General features: G+C 35.4%; 1 protein-coding gene across 4 annotated transcripts in view; it reads right to left on the reverse strand.

The window, feature by feature from the left end:
* The window catches only part of CACNA2D1 (calcium voltage-gated channel auxiliary subunit alpha2delta 1), a 517,017-nt gene that overhangs the window by 208,146 nt on the left and 287,599 nt on the right, over positions 1 to 21,272 (reverse strand). The window lies entirely within an intron of this gene.

Genomic DNA, 21,272 nt, shown 5'->3' on the forward strand with positions numbered 1-21,272 from the left:
GAAAGAAACAGTCATGACCTTCACTAAAAGGAACTGCTCATTGCTTCTACATAAGTATATATATAATTTTTAAAGGTAAGAAGATTAAGCTACTACAATTTGAGTAGAGACAATGTTCTATTGTGCATATACTCAATGTTAGCAGTGTCTGGAATGCTGTATGAAGTGCTATTGAAAGGACTGATAAATGAGTAAATGAATACGATAGGCCTATGAGCAACTATTAGAAATTTGGCCAGGTGCTGTGACTCAGGCCTGTAATCCCAGCACTCTGGAAGGCCGAGGGGGGCAGATCACCTGAGGTCAGGAGTTCGAGACCAGCCTGGCCATCATGGTGAAATCCTGTCTCTACTAACACTACAAAAATTAGTTGGGTGTGGTGGCACACATCTGTAATCCCAGCTACTTGGGAGTCTGAGGCAGGAGAATCACTTGATCCCAGGGGCAGAGGTTGTAGTGAGCCAAGATAGCGCCACTGCACTCTAGCCTGGGTGACAGCAAGACTCCCATCTCTAAATAAATAAATAAATGAATGAATGAATAGAAAAAAGAAGCTATTAGAAATTCTAATAAAATAACACACACACACACACCCCTGCACACATACATATAATGCATCACAGTCGAAAAAAGTATACAGTTTTACAAAAGCTCAAATAAGTTAAAAGGTAGGCTACTTTCACTTTCATAGGAAATCAAGGAGAAATTCCAAGTAGACTGATTTCAGAGTTCGTCGGCTCTTGAACTTCAAAGGAGATCAATTCCTATTAAACATTAAGAGCTATATCAATTTATTTCTTCATCTGATAAACTTTAATAGGAGTTTGCCTATAAGCTATTTTGGTGCTCCAAATGATATCAATAAATATATGATTTAAACTCTATGAGAAGAGCAAAGGTAGAATATGAGAAGGTAAATACATTATTTTCCTCAGGCACCAAATCGCCCAGGAACCTCATTCCAGAACTGAACAAACACATTCATAATGCTGTGGAACTTGCTTTAATCTCTTTTAATCTGTAACTCCAATGAAGCTTCAGATATAATCATCTAAAGCATTAAAATTTAATCCTCCAAAATATTTCATTTCTTATGTTTCTTCCTACTGACTCAGACACCCCACAGATCTTCTTGACTCACGATCAAGGTCAACAGCACTTGATCATAATACATGATGTCTTAGCAAGAGAGTTGTTAATCTGTCCAACGGTAATATTAGCCCTTCCTTTCCGGATTAATGACCATCAACTCCAGATTAGTATCCTACTAAAACAAAATATGAGGATTAACATTACGGTCAATGAATAACTTAGCTTAAAATAATCTGTTCAGAATCAGAGCCTCGAAGAACATTTGGTTGGTAATCACTACATCAATTTCATTCATCTTTCATCGGGCTTACAGGGATATGTAGGATAGGAAAGAAAGGGTAGTACAGGGACATTTATTATGTGTCACTTATGAAATAAACAGTCACATATATACAGTACTCCTTGCTCATCTCCAGGAGAAACTTCCAAGACGTTCCAGTAAAGGCCTGACACTGCAGATATAGATAATATTCCTCTGTTATACAAACTTACAAGGTTTAATTTATATATTAGGCACAGTAAGAGATTAACAACAATAATCAAATAGAATAATTATAACTTTATGCTGGCATCACTATTCTGTGAAAGTGGTAACAGCTAAAACAAATATATCACTGTTCAGCTTGGATACGGCATTATGTTCCTATAAGGCAATAGACTTAAAAGCAAGGCTTATTAAAGTAGAAAGGAGATTTGTAAGTTTCAAAACTAGATGATTTGACATGTAAGACAAAACTAAGAAGTCTAAATGATGAGGCACAGTCAGAAAAAAAAAAAAGTCAGGATATGAAACAAGGCATGTTCCTCCCTATTAGGAAAAGGAATATTGAGAATTTCCAGAGTTGAGTTGAAAGAACAAAAGAAAAGTTGAAGGAGAGCGCTAAAAGTGACATATATATGGACTGGCTCCCATTATAGGTAGCAAACAGTGGGAGAGGGAAGGAGGTGTGTTTGGGAGAAATTTGCCACATTTTCTATTGGGAGTCTGGAATAAAGACTTTCCATTATTAAGTAAAATAAAGGTGCATCCAGGAAGCTTTCTTTGCTGCAGAAAACTCCCCAGCATCCCTGCTTCATGTCAAAATTGGATAACCATTTTTTTTTTTTTTTTTTTTTTTTTTGAGAACAGAGTTTTGCTATTGTCGCCTAGCTGGACTGCAGTGGTGCAATCTTGGCTCACTGCAACCTCCGCCTCCCAGGTTCAACTGATTCTCCTGCCTCAGCCTCCCAAGCAGCTGGGATTGCAGGCGCCCTCCACCACGCCCAGCTAATTTTTTTATTTTTAGTAGAGAAAGGGTTTCACCATGTTGGCCAGGCTGGTCTCAAACTTCTGACCTCAGGGGATCCACTCACCTCAGCCTCCCAAAATGCTGGGATTACAAGCATGAGCCACTATGCCTGGCCAGATACCCTTAATGCCTCTCATAGAACCTTCTTGTATTTCCCCACTCTATAAATCAGAAGAGTCACTACACATCACTGGTTTGTTGTATTGACTAAATGGACAAGTATCTGAGTCAGGGATTGGCTGCACTCCCTGCCTCAGTCTGCGCACTCACCGCACCATAGTGTGATCACCTGCCTGAGCCCTGGGAGAGACTACACCTCAGTCATATTTCAGCCCATCACAGCTTAGACGCCATTAACTGCTAAACAAGCCTGCCTCCCTCATAAGGTCGTTGAATCATCTGACGAATTCTCTTAATATTCCATAGACAAGATGTTCATTGACTGGTTTTTAACACTGTCCTAGGTTTGGTTCCCTAGAAATAGACACTGAGATTAGGATTTGAGCATAGGTAATTTATTTGGGAGGTGATCTCAGGAGACACCAATAGGAGAGTAGAGAAGTGAGACACCAAGGCACACAAGCTGTGGTCCAGCACACAAGGCTACCTAGGAACCTTGGGAGGCTATATAGAATTTCACTAAAAACTGTCATTTCCCAAGAATAAGGAGGCCCAGGTAGTATCCGCCCATACCAGCTGTCACTGAGAGTGTTCACTCCTGCACATTCTGGCCACCTGAGAAAGCCCTCAAGGCCAAGATGTGCAGACGCTTAGATAAGTAGGAAGCCATGAGTATGTATGTGCCCGGGAGCAGTGTCTCACACCTGTAATCCCAGCATTTTGGGAGGCCGAGGTGGGAGGATCACGAGGTCAGGAGATTGAGACCATCCTGGCTAACAAGGTGAAACTCCATCCCTACTAAAAATGCAAAAACAACAACAACAACAAAAAAACATTAGCCAGGTGTGGTGGCGGGCGCCTGGGGTCCCAGCTACCGGGAAGGCTGAGGCAGGAAAATAGCGTGAGCCCGGGAGGCGGAGCTTGCAGTGAGCCGAGCCGAGATCGCGCCACTGCGCTCCAGCCTGGGCTCCACAGCAAGACTCCGCCAAAAAAAAAAAAAAAAAAAAAAAAAAAAAAAAATGTGCGTGTGTCTGCGTGTCTACATGTACGTGTGTGTGTGCATGCGCTGAGGAGATGTGGACGGGGAACCAACATAGCATCTACCATAGGCACACAGCGAGTGTTTTAAAATGCTTACTGAGCACATGGTTAAATGCTTAAAGGACTTTAAGCATTGACTAGTTTAGCAATGTGGCTTCCCGAGGCTTTGGTTCCTCCCCTGTGACATGAAGATTCAGTTGACAAATACGGTCTCTAGAATCCTTCCATCTTTAAGGTTTGGTGTTTCCACTAACTGCTTTGCTTTAGATCACATCAAAAAAACAAAAACAAAAAAATAAAAACTGGTAGCTAGGTTCATCTACTTTTTTTCCCCCAGTAGGCCATTGATTAGTTTACTTCTCATGTGAGCACCCAACAGAACTTAAAGAGGCATCTCTCTTATTCTGAAAACAAAGCAAAGCTTTCCCTTAAGAAAAAAAAAATTTTTTTGAAACCTTCAGTACATTTATTTTTTCTATCTTGAAAGGTCAAGTTAAGGTATATTCATTTATTCTTGGAAAGTAATGACTATGTTCCAAGGATAGATGTTTGCAATAGAAACATCCGCAAACTAATCTAAATCAACCCCTTTACACCTACCAAATAAAAGCTGGCAATTTCCCCATTATGACATAAATTACCTGCTATAGATCAATTGCTGCTCTCTTTCATTAATATAATTAAATGATTTGTATTTAAATCATTTAATAAAAATGATTAAATCATTTTTAATTTAATCATAAATAATTAAATCATTTGTATTTAACTAAAGCAGAAATCAATGTTTTTTTTATAGGGCATAGATTACAGTGTAAATCTGTACCGTTTCTTTGTAAAAAAAAAAAAATGTTAACAGTACAAAGAGAGGAAGGCTGTTACAGAAGGAAAAAAAGTAAAATAGCTTCAGACATTGTAGTAGCACTTTATAATTGCTTGGAAACAAAAATTTCCAATAGCTTAGGTTTATTTAGCCTAGTTTTAGTAACTGTATTTAAGTTATATTTCAAATAGCTTTTTAAATTCAAACTGTTTACTGATTCAGAGATAATCTGTCTTTTTTTAAATTAAAACATGCATAATTGTTAAAATGTTAATTTCCAAAAGCAACAATCCAAAAGATTCTCAACAAATTCAAAAGTCTCTCAACATAGTCCTAAATTGTATACTTTATTTCATCTCTTGCCCAAATTTAAAAGAAAAAAGTAAAGGAGAGGCAAGGAAAGGGAATTCTGTGGACCATGCTTCATTCCTCAGGCATATTTTCATAGTAGTTATTTTAATTTCAAAATGCATAATTGTTTAACAAATGCAACATTTTCTTTTCTTTAGAGTAGTAAATGAAGGTCTGTATACATTTCCAAAAAAATTACAGACAAAGTTGTACCAAGGAAAGGCTGAATCATGGCAATACAGATACACTGAATGACAAATTTAAAAATCTACATTCTTTTTCTTGGTGCAATTCTTAGTCCGTGGTTGCAAACAAATCAATCTATCCTAAGTTGTTTTGGCTTCTCATTTATCAATTAGACAAAGAATTCCAAATTCAGAGCAGTATAAATGAAGACATTTGGATGGTTTTTAAATAAGAAATTGAGGTAAAAAGAAGATAAACTGAATAGCTAAAGAACTAAATAAAACCACTTCAATCATAAGAGGCTGGTGTCACTTCGGTGGAGAGCAAAAATACTGCAGAGAAGCTGAGTCAATTATAGAGTTGTCTACATTTTAAACTGTGATTCCAGATGTGTTACTGAACAAAGGAACACATCAACATACTCATCTTTTGATCATATTAACTTCTTTCTAGCACACAAGAAACTCAGTATGAAAAATATTTTACATTTAAAGAATCAAGCAATTTCAAAGTTAATATCCAGGTGAGAAGAATGAAGAAAATGTATTAGCACCTAATTAACCTTTATAGACACAATTCCCTCTCTACAAAACTAGAAGCAGATGTTTTTTCCTCCAACGTGTTGCATATTTTTGTCCACTTTCATGGACTGTTTAGTAAAAACATAGCAGATCTAGAAACACATAAGAAGAAGAAGTGAACTGAAAGCAGATCAAGTGAGATTACATCTAAGCTTTATATTCCAAAGTTAATATCAAGCTATATATTTATAGAGGACAAGCAAAACCTAAAAATGACTAACCAAAGCTTGTAAGTGTTAATATAATAATATGCTTTCCGTTTACCATAATGTAAATGATACGAAAACCACAGTTATATTAATACAATTGGTCTATTATTATCTAGAAATTGTTTAGAGATTTCTCCCCCTACTAAAAAAAATTATATCTTAATATACGAAGTTGAGCTCAGGCTAAGAATTTTCTTAAAACCTTGAGAAAAGGTTAATACTTGAGAAAACGTAAAACCTTGAGAAAATATTAACAGTAATAGGTTTATCAGGAAAAATACAGGACATCCAATTAAATTGGATGATGAATTCTTTCTAGTAAAAGTATGTTCCAAACTTCTACAAAAGGTATAGTTACTTGAAATTCAAATGTAACTGGGAATCCTGTGTTTTTCTGTACTAAATCTGGCAACTTTCATTTATGAGATAGTATTATATCATTTATACAAATTTTACATTATTTCTGATAAATTTTAAAATTCAATATTATTGCAGAAATTGGGAAGCGGAGAATGCTACATCACTAAATACTAGCTTTGAAATTAAGTCAGGAACATGATCTCAAAGGAGTAACATCAAAATTGCAAACAGCCCCAGCCCTTAGAAACCGTAATTACCCAGAAAAGCCAAGGTATATTTCTGTTATTGAAAACTGGAGTAACTCTTTAGTTAAAGGCATTACATGCTTCAATGGTACTTCCAATTTTACATATAGAAGAATTATTGGGCATTGTTCATTTAATTTCTCATTTTGAAACATACTAAGACAATAAAATGGTTGCACTGGTAATTTAGTAATTAACTTTTGAGAACATTCATAAGAGAGAAACATGGCTATAATATCTGCCATCCCACTGATATTGCTATAATATCAGCAATCCCACCTAGGCTGATTTCTGTGACCTGATCAGCCAGGCAGTTACACTCAAAGTAGACTATGCAATCCTTCTAAACTTGCACACTAGATCAAATGAAATTACATTCTGACAGGCACTATTTTTAATGTCAAAGGTATATGAAAGGCTGAGACCTTGGCAAAACCTGCAAACTCAGCATTTTAAGTGACCTTTAAATAACTGCTTTCCTTTCTGAAGTTTTCTTGCCACCAGTTATTCTGTTGGGATGACCAGGAGCCTAGCTCTCTCAGAAATTAATGAAGAATTAAAACTGCGAAAAAAAATCTGGACACTAAAGGCAAGCTAGTCATATATAAACAAAACAGGAAACTTGAAAGAGCTAGGTGAGAGATTATATATGATTAATAAAATATTTTTAGATCTTATTTCTAATAAGTTTAATCCTTACAAACTCAAGTTCAAATTTCCATAAGTAGAAGGCAAATGCTCAATTGCATAATGTAAAGTTGCTCATGGAACCATTTTTCTCCAGTCTTCATTTAAAAGACTCTTGAATCTAAAGTGGTATCTAAAATTGATGAATTATGTAATAGAATCTCTAACTATATAATATAAACTTATTTGTGACAATCATCATGACTACAAATTCCAATGCCTTAAAGCTTTTAACTATAGCTTTGTATGACCACTTCTTGATGTTTAATTGACTAGTCATTGATTTATAACTGGATTATGTATAGGGGTATCAAGAAAATTGTTTTGAAAAGCTCTGATGAAAAGTTGTCAAATTCCTCCCTCCATCAACCAAACCTTACCAAACATCATTGTTCTAAGATATACAAATGTACTCTTAGAGCAAACGATAAAAAAAAAAAAATACCCATTGAACAGCACAGTTAAAAATAAATATTTCAATGATAATAGTTTTAAAGAGAAACACTTAGCAGGAAGAAAAAAGATAATGTTGCAGAGCTTGTAATCCTGTAATTAAGCATTAAATCTTGTGTTAAGCTTCTTGACAGACTGGGAGAAAAGGAAATCATGATCGCTAGCATGATTCTCTGTATCTGATGAAAAGGATAAATGGGATTTTGCCGTGAGCAATAAGCTTTTTCTTATAACCAAAGCCTGTAGAACCATGAAAAACATAATGGATGTAGTTCTCAACAAACAGAAAAAGATTCTTCACATGATGCCTGTGTGTCTCACCCTGCCCCATATACCTGCATATGTAATGATTATATCTATTTGTATAAAAGGCAGACAATAGTCTAATATCACTTTTAATTTTTAAAATATTTGTCAGCAGAACACTCAAATGCTTCAAGAAGAACAAAGAACCTGAGATAACTGGTACTCCATTTTCCTTCCATTAGTAGAAAGGTATGGTATGCACTGTTCTCACTCCTAAGCGGGAGTTGAACACATGGAAATAGGGAGGGGAACAACACACACCAGGGCCTATTGTGTGCTGGGGGACAAGGGGAGGGAACTTAGAGGACTGGTCAATAGGTGCAGCAAACCACTATGACACATGTATACCTATGTAAAAATACCTATACATTCTATACATATATCCCTGAACTTATATTTAAAAAAAGATATGGTATGCACATAAAAAATACATGCTCACATAAATTCGGAAAAAGAGTATTGTGCTGAAATTAAAGAGGTAGAGGCATGAAATTTGATTCAGAAACTGAATGCCATATTCCGTTTTCTCTTCAGATTGTATAAGTCTTTGCCTTTTATAAAAAATGAATACTAGTTGGTCTTTGTAAAGTCATTTCTAGTAAAACAAGGTATAAACAATAATGATAATGGGGTATCTATCCATTTATTGATTTAGTATGAAAACTATCTAATATGGTTTGGATCTATGTCCCCACCCAAGTCTCACGTCAAATTGTAATCCCCAGTGTTGCAGGTGGGACCTGGTGAGAGCTGACTGGATCATGGGGCAGTTTCTTATGAATGGTTCAGCACCACTTCCTTGGTGTTGTATTCACGACAGTGAGTTCTCAGTAGAACTGGTGTGTAAAGTGTGTGGCACCTCCCTCCTCCCCTTTCTGTCTTGCTCCTGCTCCCACCACAGGAGATGCCTTGCTCCCCCTTGCTTTCTGTCATGATAGTAAGTTTCCTGAGACCTCCCTAGAAAACAGAAACCAAGCAGATGTCAGCATTATGCTTCCTGTACAGCCTATGGAACGATAAGCCAGTTAAACCTATTTTCTTTTTAAATTATCCAGTATCAGATATTTCTTTATAGCAATGCAAGAACCAACTAATACACCATTTCATACAGTACTCATCACAAATATTAAAAAGATATACATTATTACAATTTGCAGATGAGGAAACTGATGTTCAGGGAGGTAAGCCAATGTCTCAAAGTAAGTACGTACCAAACAAGAAATCTGAATCCAGGTCTATCAACCACAAATGCTCAAGTTACTTCCTCTAGAGCAAATTTATATTTTCATTTACTAATATAACACTACAAACATACCATACATTTTTTTGTGTAAATAAATGTACTTATAAACAAGCATATTTAACTATGAGAATAATAAATCCTAAGTCTCTCAACTTCTGTATAAAAAGGTTCCCTCCTGGAGCTTCCCATGTGGTATCTTTTGCTATTAGCAAACAGAAAATTGGTTCATCAAAGCTAGATTTGACTCTAAAGTGGTCTCTGCTCCCGCATGTCTCCCTGCTACTAGCCAGCCAAAGCGTAATGCTGATGACATTTTTAAAAAATGACAATCGAAGAGTGAAAAGGTGCAGAATATAAGATGCCATCAGCATGAAGAAAGAGTATAAAAATTACTGTCTTAACTACTATTTCACAAAGAGCAGCTGAAACAGACAACTATAAGTTGAGGAAAAACACAGTCAAGTAATCAGTAAAATAATACTAAGAAATACATTCAGCATGCTAGTCAATGTATTCAGTTTGATGCTGTTAATAGTCATACATTGATAATATTAAGTATTTTACTTACCCTCTCATCTAATTCATGTAACACTCAATTTACTAAAAATTAAAAAGTGGATTTAGAATTACATATGAATTTTTATATCATCGTAAGATTTGGTGTTAATGTATAAGATCTAAAATATTTGTACATGAAATATAATTACATAATAATGGCATACTTTTAAAAAATAATTTTAAATGAAATATGTTGGTATACCATGTGATTAACTTAATTTTCCATGCGTTTACTTTAATTCAGAAAATCTTGCTTTTAAATTTAGTTACAATCAGTGTCATCATGGCTATTTAGTTACTTGTTTTGTTGACTTCTCTTTACTCTAGGTTTCTATTCACTTTTGGTATCAGTTATCCCAGGGGGAAGCCCTTTATAACCCAACTGTGGGCCACAAATACAGCTCCAAGGGAGCCTGAAAGCAGTTAAACTACTGCTATAGATCAGTGTTTTCCAGGGGAGAACGTGGTAAATCAATCTTGAAGCAACTCAAATAGTTCTCTGTATTATCAACTTTTGGCCTATATTTGCAAGTAATATATTGTTAGTCCACTTATTTTTAAAAAAGAAAATTACGCATCTTCCCCCTTTCTATTTGTCTGTATATCTTTAAAAGTATATAAATAAGAACTATAATTTTAGTATAATAGTAAATAAACTTATTTTCTTTTAATAAAGGAGAGATCAATGTGCATAATATCAAGTATAATCAAGCTGTTAAACACTGTTTGAAAATCTTTTTCTTTGTGAAATGGGATGAACAGGTAAATTGAAATGAAAAGCTGAGTAGATTTATCTTTTTCTTGAGTTAAATATGGTTGAACTTTTTTCTCAAAGGCCCCTGTTTATAAATGCATTATTAATCTGTCATGAAAGTTGCTTAAATATTATAGTTTCCACATTACCAAACTGACTAGCATCAACATAATTAAGTAAATTTCCTATCAAACCACACAATAGATGTTTTATATTCTTTGAAATAAAAATATTTTGATGAATTTAATTTGCTCAACAAGTAGCCTTGAATCGTACATCTTCTAAAGGAATGTAAAATCATTGGAGGATGCGGCTCCATGACTCTCCGAGCCACAGTTAGGAATTATGGTACAATTGCCGACCTTTCTAAATTCACAAAGCTTGCAACACGGCCAAGCAATGCTTTTGTAGCCAGACCTTGGCTTTCCTTGTCATTGCTGTTTTACTGTGAGTCACAGAGCATGGCTCAAGACAATTTATAATCATCAATGAAATATCCTTGACATTTTCAGAATACTGTAAAAAGAAACAAAATCAAGTAGGCCATATAAAGCCCCCACACCAGAGAAATCCCATGATCTAAATTTCTACAACATTCTCTTCATGCTTATTCTGTGGGCAGTTTGATGAAAATGGTTTATAATGTGATTTTATTGATTTGTGGATCAAAATTATTCATGTGTTCTTCCACCATATCCATGTATTCCACCATTTCCCATTGCCACCACAAACAAAGACTTGTGAGAAAGAAGAAATTTTGGGGATTAAAATCCAGGTTACTAAATTTATGAATCGGCACTTCAGAGAAAATCTGGTAAAAATAGAGACAATTCTGGGAAGCCTCAGGATCAACATCTATGATATTAAAATAACAGAAACACCGATACTCTTTGTCAGGTCATTTCATTTCCTTCCTAGCCAAAGAAGTAGGTTTAAGTCATCCTGAATATATGATCTAGTCATTTTCAGCACAGGATTTTGAAAAAAGAGTTTAGCAATAGGGCCAAACATACACTTTAAATTTATTACAACTTTCATTCTGTAATCTATCCTCTCCTGAGTCTAACTAATGCTCTTTGTTTCAAGACCCAAAATGCTCAAAACATAAATACCTCAGATTTTCAAATAAAAGTATGAAAATATAAAATTTAGTAGATTTCACCAATTGTTGAGTTCTAAGGTAATAAACTCTGACATTTATAGAAACACTAAGATTGGAGAAATGATTTTGGGACATTTCTAGAGCTTAAAATTCATGCTGAATAAACATATGAAAACATGTTTTCAGCATGCTGAATATACGTAAACATCTCCATTTTGATAAGCTGGATATTTATCAAAATGGATAAATTGGATATTCATTTGAGAAATTATATTCTTGCTTTGTACAAACATATGTAAACGAGATATATAATTTGTTTATAATATATATAAGTTTCCACATATTTGTATAAAGCAAGAATACAAGTTACCAAAATGGATATTTTCATTCTGTACTGCCCTGCCCTCCTTACTTAATAATTCATATATTCACTTTGCAAAGCTTTAAAAATATGTTCCAATAGGGAATTAGCACTTTTGCTAACATAATCAGTCTCAATGAAATGTACTGGTAACGTGTATGTGAAATGTGTTTGATAATGACAGGTTGCTATATACCTTGCAGATTCCATTACAAAGCAAACAGGAGAAATGGAAATCAAGTTAAAAAAAGAAAAAAAAAAGCAAATTTGATTGCCAATAAAAGTTCAGTTATGTTTGCGTAACCCACATTGGAATATCGGTTTATAAACAATGTGACATTATTCATTTTCCTTTAGGTAAGCTTGAATCTACTCAAAAGCCTCTGTGAAGTCTTAGGTGAATAATTTCAATTAAGTATCAAAATAACTTGTGTTATTGGTAACAATATTAGTTCTATTTTATTGATGAGGAAACTGTGGCTTAGAGGTTAAATAATTGGCTGAAAGTTATACAATGGAAAAATGACTAAATTTCTGTCATCTTGGCTGGAGGTCCTACTTACTAGAATATGTAACTTCCAAACATAACAGTTTTGATACTTCATGGTTCAAAAAATTAGACTTTATGTTAAACAGCAAATATCCTATTGAACAGAGGCAGATGCACAGTAAATTCTATGTTGTATAATCAATATATCTCATTTGCAAATGGTAACTTTAGGGTATCTGTTTAAATATCAGAGTATTTTCTGCTCTCTGTATTGCTGTACTGGTTTACATCATATTTTCTTTTCTTCATATTTTCTAATAATTTAAGACCATAATTTAGAATAGCTAGCAGGTATCTAGGGGATAATTAGATACCGCATATATTTTCAGGAACACTTAAGTTGACATTGCCTATTTTGGCTTTGAAAATGCAGGTAATTGTACTACCTGCAGTTTTCTACTTTTTCCTAATAAATTCTAGCTGAAAAATGTAAAACAAAATAAATCCCAGTAAGAAAGCAAAAGTGGTAATCATCAAATTGCAAGAAAACCATGACTTAATCCTTTTTACCCTAAGTCTTATTGACTGCTTGAATGCTAAAAAACTGACTGGACTGTTTGAAAGGAAGCATGCTTTGTAAGATATTTGAAACCATTCACCAAGTTTCAAAGCTACCTCAGCATCTTCTCCTTTTAATCTTCCCAATATTCCATCAAATCACTAGCTTATTCAGAGATTCAGGAATCCATCCATATCCATATTTTTCAAAAGGTGAAAGAAGAAAGAAAAACTAACCAAACACATGAGATCCTAAAATAAAAGGAATAATATCCATTATTCTTCAGTCTCAGAAAAATTACAGATCTGCTCTTTAAAATGGTGAAGAGAGATGGCCCCAAGAAGTGAAGGAAAAGATGAAGGGGTTCAGAATCTGATGTTATAAACTGGTATAAGTTGACAAGGAAGTTGGCACAACACTGAGAAAAAAATCAGATGAAAACAGTAATGGAGAAGACAGACACATGAACACAGCCAAAGCACAGATGCATATGAAAAGGACATCATTAGTGACAGGCTTTAGGAAATCATGCAAAATGAAATGTTAAAAAATGAAGATACTTGAAAAAGACTGTAATAAAGAGAAAACACCAGTTATGGAAAACAGAAAATGTAGCTCAAATAATGTGATGTTCCTGAAGAGAGTGCAAACACACACACACACACACACACACACACACACACACACACAGACTCAAAAATAGGCAGAAAGATTATATTTCTGAAATAAAATTAAAACTTTAATACAAAGACACCAAACAATCAAAAATAAGATGTACAAGATGTATTATTTCTACTTCAATCTCAAGAATGAAGAACGTATCATTCGGAAACCAGTGAGAAAAAAATCAGTTAGGAGGAGTCTACAAATTTAGGAGGAGTCTACAAACTGGAAACAGACTGATTTTTGACTTCCTACTAGCCACTATGTATGACAAAAGACAGTGAAGAAATGTCCCAAAATTTTGAGGAAAATAATACATACTTAGCAAAGGCAACCTTGTAGTCCAAAATGAAAAGGCCAGATATTCTCAATCATACAACAACTCAGATTAGGGCATTCTACCACTCTCCTTGACCAACATACTTAACAAAATCCAATCAAATTATGAAATTAAAAAGAAAAAATTAAAGAAATAAGGTAATGGAGGAGCTATCATAAAAGTATTGCTGATAAAATTTAATCCATCAAAATATAGAATCAGTATCAAATACTGTCAGAATTTTTATTATTATAGAACATAAGGCAAACCTTAATGTAAAAGTAATAATTTAATAAGATTTGGGAGATATGTGGAAGGTGTGAAGAAATGCTCCATTACCCAGGCTGGAGTGCAGTAACACAATCACTGCTCACTGCAGCCTGGACCTGCTGAGGTGAAGCCATCCTCCCACCTCAGCCTCCCACCCAAGTAGCTGGGACTACAGGTGTATGCAACCACGCCCAGCTAATTTTTTAATTTGTTGTAGAGACAAGGTCTCCTTATGTGGCCCAGGCTTGATCTTGAATTCCTGGGCTCAAGCGATCCTCATGCCTTGGCCTCCCAAGTGCTGGGATTATGGGCACGAGCCACCACACCTGGCCTTTACTACTATTTTATAAAATTATTTCTTAATTCCAAGAAAAAAATCTCATCATTCTCTTCTATTTAACTGACTAAAAATCTTATTTGCCTATATATATGTTGGGTCACTATTGTGGGAAAAATATATCTTTTCATCCCATTTTAAGTTCATAGCTGAGACTCCTATAATACGAGTTTAACAATAGAAAAGCATATACACTTACTTATTATAGGTTTTATGTGACACAAGAGCCTTCATAAGGAAATGAAGACCCAAAGAAACAGGGCACCTTGCGTATTTTTTATGCTAGGTTTCATGAGGAAGTGGGTAGTTATGGAGAAGTCTGACTGGATCTAAAAAGCTTGATGTAATAGAGATAAGCTGGGGCAAACTCAGCAAGATCTGTTCGTTGAGATTTTTCTCTGTATCCCTGTATCTTCAGAGACGAGGATGTTCCTTTCCTTCCTTTCTCTGAGGGTTTTATGACCTGCCTCAGGAAAGAAAGACGTGAGGGAATGTCAAAGAGACCTCCTGCCCTCGTGGTTTTCTTTGATTCCTTCAGCTTAAAATATTTTGGGGTAGCATGTACTGAGCCTCATTACTAGAATTCTATAAAACAATTTTGTGGATACCAAAAAATAGTGGAGTGGATTCTGATTCATAATTTAACAATCTCAAGATTATTCTGCCTGCAGAATATGAATGTTTTGGAGGAAAACTGGTGTTGGTGGAGACGAAGAGAAATGAATGCTTGTTTGATAAGTTTTAGAGTTGGAATTGACAAAATTTGCAGATGAATTACATGTGGAGTTATGGCAGAGAGAAGAATTAAGATTACTCCTGTATTTGAGCTATATTAACTGGAGGAGAAAGTGACATCCTTTGAGATCCAAAACTTGACAGAAGATCAGGATACTGATGGAAAAAAGTAATAGAAATAATAGTTCACAATGAGAACACTTGGACACACGGTGGGGAACATCACACACCGGGGCCCGTCGTGGGGTGGGGGGAGTGGGGGAGGAATAGCATTAGGAGATATACCTAATGTAAATGACGAGTTAATGGGTGTAGCACACCAACATGGCACATGTATACATATGTAACAAACCTACACATGGTGCACATGTACCCTAGAACTTAAATTAAAAAAAAAAAAAGAAATACTAGTTCACCTGGGAATGTTAGTCTTGACATGCCAGTGAGACAGGCAAATGAAAACAGCAAGCATGTCATTGGATAAATGAGCCTAGAGCTCAGAAAAGAGGTTTGGGTGGAATTATATGTAAATCCAACAATATGGATCAGGTGTCCTTGGAGGAATATGGGCATTAAAGATGAGAAGGTCAAGACTGTGCTCTAAATTTAGATGACATTAAAGACACAGAGCTACTGTAAAGAAAAATGTACCAATAAAGATTGAAAAGGAATGGGTAGTGAAAAGTAGGAAATCAGGGAAAGTGGGGTTTTCTAATAGAGAAGTGTTTGAAGAAAGGAAATATAGTAAGTGGTGCAATAAAATGATGAAAAACCACAAAGTGTGAACAAAGTGTGAAGATAAATAGAACATGCTCATTCGATTTGATGACATAGAGGTAGTTGTTAACTACAAAGAAGAGCTTCACCATATATGAAATTTAAAGTCATATTGGAGTGGGCTGGCCAGTGAGTAAAGGTGAAAATGTGAAAACTGCAGAGGTCCACATAACTTTTGGAGGTTTGCAGTATAAAACAGCAAAGAAATGTGGCAGAGCTAGAAGGGGTAACAGATTTTTTTAAAAAAATGTCGGAAGATACTGGAGCTAAGTATGTATGTGAATGAAAAGATGAAGTGAAAAACCTTTTTGATTAACAAAAGAGAAGATAGCGTGAGAAAGAAATCCACGGCTAGGCTGGTTTGGAAGGTTGGAAGATGACAAGACTACCAACAGAAGGCATGAGCTTTAAAGGAGGAGGTCATTTTGCCCAGCAGGGGAGAGCTGGTCATTCCTTTCAATTTCTTTTTTTTTTTTTTTTTTTGAGATGGAGTCTCGCTCTGCCACCCAGGCTGGAGTGCAGTGGACAGGTCTCAGCTCACTGCAAGCTCCGCCTCCCGGGTTCACACCATTCTCCTGCCTCAGCCTCCGGAGTAGCTGGGACTACAGGCACCCGCCACGTCGCCCGGCTAGTTTTTTGTATTTTTTTTTTTTTTTTTAGTAGAGACGGGGTTTCACCGTGTTAGCCAGGATGGTCTCGATCTCCTGATCTCGTGATCCACCCGTCTCGGCCTCCCAAAGTGCTGGGATTACAGGCTTGAGCCACCGCGCCCGGCCTTCCTTTCAATTTCTATAGCATTGAATATGTAAACAAACCCAGTACTAATATCCAGCCACAAACTTCTTAAGAACTTGTTGAAGAAAAATGCAGACGAAAATTCTTCAGGATTTGTTTTCAAAAGACTTTGAGAGACCTCTCAAAAGTATCTTCTTTCTACTTAGAGACATCTTTTCTGACTAAGCTTCTGGTTGCAATGCCCACTCTCTCAACCCCAATCCTGACCCTTTTCAGTATCCTGGACAAACATGCTCTCTCCACTGAAACCAGTCTACTAAGCCCTCAGTCCCCGGGGTCAGCTTTCCTGGGTAGCTGCCAATGTCAAAATGTATTCCACTAGTGACTGTACTCCATGCCTATATTAATCCTCTGTGCCTCATAACTTTGCTTCCTTATTTTAAAGCTTCAATTTTCACTGTAGTGTCAACCCTTTAGGAAGAAAACTGTCAGTCCAGGTCTTCAAGTCCTGGAACATTTTCTCTTTCCCACAGTAATATTAGCAAAATCATTAATATATCTATAACTCCACTACATTGAAATTATTCCAGCATCTGATGTTATTCTTCATACAAAAATTATCCCTGGGAATACAGTGATTTCCCCAGGGTTCTGTTCTGAAGAATTGACAGTAAATGGAAATATATATTAGTCTCTACATTTTCCAACTTCTTTGAAGAAATACATCTGAAAGGAGATAGTGCCTCTATACTAAAATTATCATTTTTAAAGACTTTCCAAAATTTTAGGCATATTTATATAAATTATCTCATTTAATTTAAAAACAACTTTTTGGAGATATGAAAGTATATAGCAATAGGGCCCCCCTAGGCTAAACCTGAATGACGACAATATATGTTTGGAGTTGGCAAATTATCAGGAATCTCTTTTCATGCATTGAGTTCCTGGAGGTCAACTGATTATTGTTTCCTAAAGAAGGAGAAATATGGGCAAGAATGCATAGAGACATTGAGAAGATCAGAGTAAAGAAAGAAAGACATACAAAGAAAGGTGTTTCTGCCTTTATAGAGAGAATAATTAAATAAATGATGAATGAGCCGTTTTCTTCAGAACTCTGTGACACAGGTAGTATGAGAAAGAGCTTCAGGTCTCTTATTAAAAACCTTTTGGGTTGGAAATAGGGGCATTCACCCCATTTTTGCATAGAGCACACTGAATCAAGCTCAAAGGCTTCACAGTTTGGGATGCTGCAATTGCAGACGTAGCACAACAGTACTAGGAGCTGGCAGATGCTCACTAGACTAGGCAAATATCCATCAAGAGACTGTGCCAACTTGCTTGTGAACACCTGAGACAAACCCTGGGGTTTCTAGAAATATCTTCCTTGGAAGAGAGATAGTACTCATAGAAGCAGAGAAAGACAATTATCAAGCATCTTGCAGTAATAATGATGCTGCTGGAGATCACAGAGCCAAGAATTTTTAGATTAAAAAATTAATATTCAAATAGACTATTATTTTGCTAAAAGTGCACAGCAAGTTGTTGGCAGAGCTAAAATCTGAAGTAGATTTGCATAACTACAAGAGTGAGGCTCCATGACTATACCAAAGCTGTATAGAAGTATATTGTAGAAGTGCAGTTCAAATTTTCATTATCTCCACAGTTATATTGACAATAATGCTTACAAGCAAAAACAGATATCCTAATACTACAAGTAATTGTTTTTTAATTAAAAAATTATATATAGGCTACTCTGTCATATATTGGACTAGACTACGGTTTTCTTGGTAATGCATTAGCCACAGTTTTATCCCCAAGAAGTTCATATTTTAGCAGTTAAAAAAAGTGAAGAAAGGAAAACTATACAGTGAGCTATACTTGAATTAAATATATATTGGTCATTGGGGAGCATATAAAACAGAAAGAACATTGTTAGACAAGAAATCTAACATTGGTTGATCAAAAATATGAAGAAATTGGAGAAAAACAGAAGAGATTTCTAGGCAGAGATTATCAAAACAACTGAAAGTGAAGAAAAGAATATTGTTCTAGGGAAATGTCCAGTAATTTATTCTGCTTTGAGCTTAGTTTTCAGGACAGCAGTAATAGCTGCTGGAGAGATTATGCAATATAAAATTTAGGAAAGGCTAGATGGGGCCAGGTCATAAAGGGCTTAGTACACCCTAAATATACACTATTAATAAAGGGAGAGTCACTGAGGATTTTTGAACAAGGATATGAAATGAATGGAAGTAAGTATATGGAATAAATCTGCTTAGATTATGCATTAAATGAAAATTGCAGTAATTTGTAATGCTTATGTATTTTTCTTAACCTTTTTATTTTGAAGTTCAAAAATACAATACACTCCCAATTTAATGCAAATAAGCAGTATACAACAATTTTAATAAAATGCAGCTCAAGTTACAGAGAGGCTAATGAAATCCAAGTTTGAAAACCTTCTTTTGACAGTTGCAATTTGGTACCAGCTGGTGGCAGTAATCTACTCCAGCCTAAACATCAATGAGGATGATACTGGGTGCTCTGCACGGCTGAAATTTTTAGAACACTGGCAGCAATCCCAGGAATCTCCCAATAATTTAGTACTATTTTCATCATCTCAATCCAAGGATACTGAAGCAGCAGATTGGTCCTGAAAATATAGAGAACCACCTTCTACCTCCCCATTTCCTAAGCCAAGGATGTTTGCTCTCTTTTAACTTTTCCCTCCTTTCCTGAGAGGAGAGGGAAGGAAGAGAAAGAAGGAAATTTGCCCAACCTCATTTATATCTACATGTGCATTATCACAAGACATATCATCATGATGTCTGACTGCAGGGGCTTCTACCGTACTATCACGTACTATTGTCATTTTGGCTTTAATAGAAATGGAAACTGAGGTCAGCAAACCATTAGAAAATATTAAAAATTGTTAACTGCGAAACTAGTGTTTTTGCCTAGGTAATTAACGGTTAAATATTTTGCTTCTTTTCAATATAAAAAACAAAAGAGATAGGTTATCACCCAGTATAACAATTTTAAGTCCACAGTTAATACTTTTTATGCCAGTGTTTTAATACTCTTACCACAGCATTTACATATATGCATGAACAAAAACAGTAACGCACACAAATACACCTGACTCCTTTACATTATATTGGTTTTCCAGAATTGGGGGGTAAATGAGTTTTGCATTATGGCTCCTTTTAATCTATCTTTCTGATGAAGATAAAGTCTCAAGACTCTTAAAAAGCTGTAATAAAGGGAGGGGGGAGGGACAGCATTAGGAGATATACCTAATGTAAATGACGAGTTAATGGGTACAGCACACCAACATGGCACATGTATACATATTTAACAAACCTGCACATTGTGCACATGTACCCTAGAACTTAAGAAGTATAATTTAAAAAAAAAGCTGTAATAAAAAATTGTTTTCCTACATAGCAGAAATGTTGCAAAAACATTAAAATATGCAAGCTCTTGATTTCAACAGTGTTTCAACCTAAGGTGGAAACTAAGAAAGACTAAATAAAGCTAGAGCCTAAAATCATTTTGGTGATCTATTAAAATTCACTTATTTGTTCATTAACACAAGCTATGCCCTCACTTTTTAACCCTAAAACTCAGTTCTCTCATATCCAAGACCTCATACCAAGTGACTGTGTGTCTTCGATGCTAAGTAAAACAAATACAGTGTGTTTTCCCATCCCACATATTCAAAAGTGTTTCTCCTACAAGCAATAAAAACGATGCAATTTCATGAAATGAATAAGGATAGATGAAATGATTAAATACAAAATGTCGGTGCCTATTAGTTTAACTCATATAAACACAAAATTTAAAATATCAACATTTCAAAATATGATTTGGCAAAGTAATTTTAATATGACAAAATTAAAGCTATAACTGGAGAACTAAATTAGCCTGATGGACACTCAATAACATACAACTTCACCAGAAACATTTTCACTTTCTAATTTACTTTGTCTGTGAAGCTGAAGCTAAAAGGGACTCTTCAAATATTTTATGTACTGGCCAATTTCTAGACGTCTGTACTCTGCCTGCACAGTAACAAGCTGGTGCTAATAAGCCATACATAAAGATCCTACTTATTAAAATACAAATTAGACACCCCTTATGTTTATACATGTGTAAGTACAATTAATATTGCAAGCTTCGTTGGAAACAAAATTGCTTTAGTTAACCAACCATTGCAATGCAATCAAATGAGATTTTAAATGCAATTGGAAAAGATCTGTTTGGTAGAAATAGCAATTATTTCATGTGGAACAATTAGCTTTCCAAGCTCTTTTTTGCTTCTCCCACCTGCCCTTAATAGAATAATTTGTCCATCATAAGTGACATGAAATGTCGCCTTTAACACCCATAGGTTGCATGGAGACCTAGAAGGCAGCTGGTAGACATAGCTTATTTACAAATATTAGTTTGAACTTGTAAATGCATGACCACATAAATCTTAATCCATTTAGAGTGTACGCCCTTTGTTCCCTCAATTGTATATTCAGTTGGGAATTGAATGGAGCTGAGAGAGAGTGTGAATTGCATGAACCCTTTGTTGTTGCCAGCATATTAGTGCTTTGCCTTTTATTCTTGTTGTTCATGAGA

This window comes from Rhinopithecus roxellana, chromosome 6 (assembly GCF_007565055.1).
Source record: "Rhinopithecus roxellana isolate Shanxi Qingling chromosome 6, ASM756505v1, whole genome shotgun sequence".
Classification (NCBI taxonomy): domain Eukaryota; kingdom Metazoa; phylum Chordata; class Mammalia; order Primates; family Cercopithecidae; genus Rhinopithecus; species Rhinopithecus roxellana.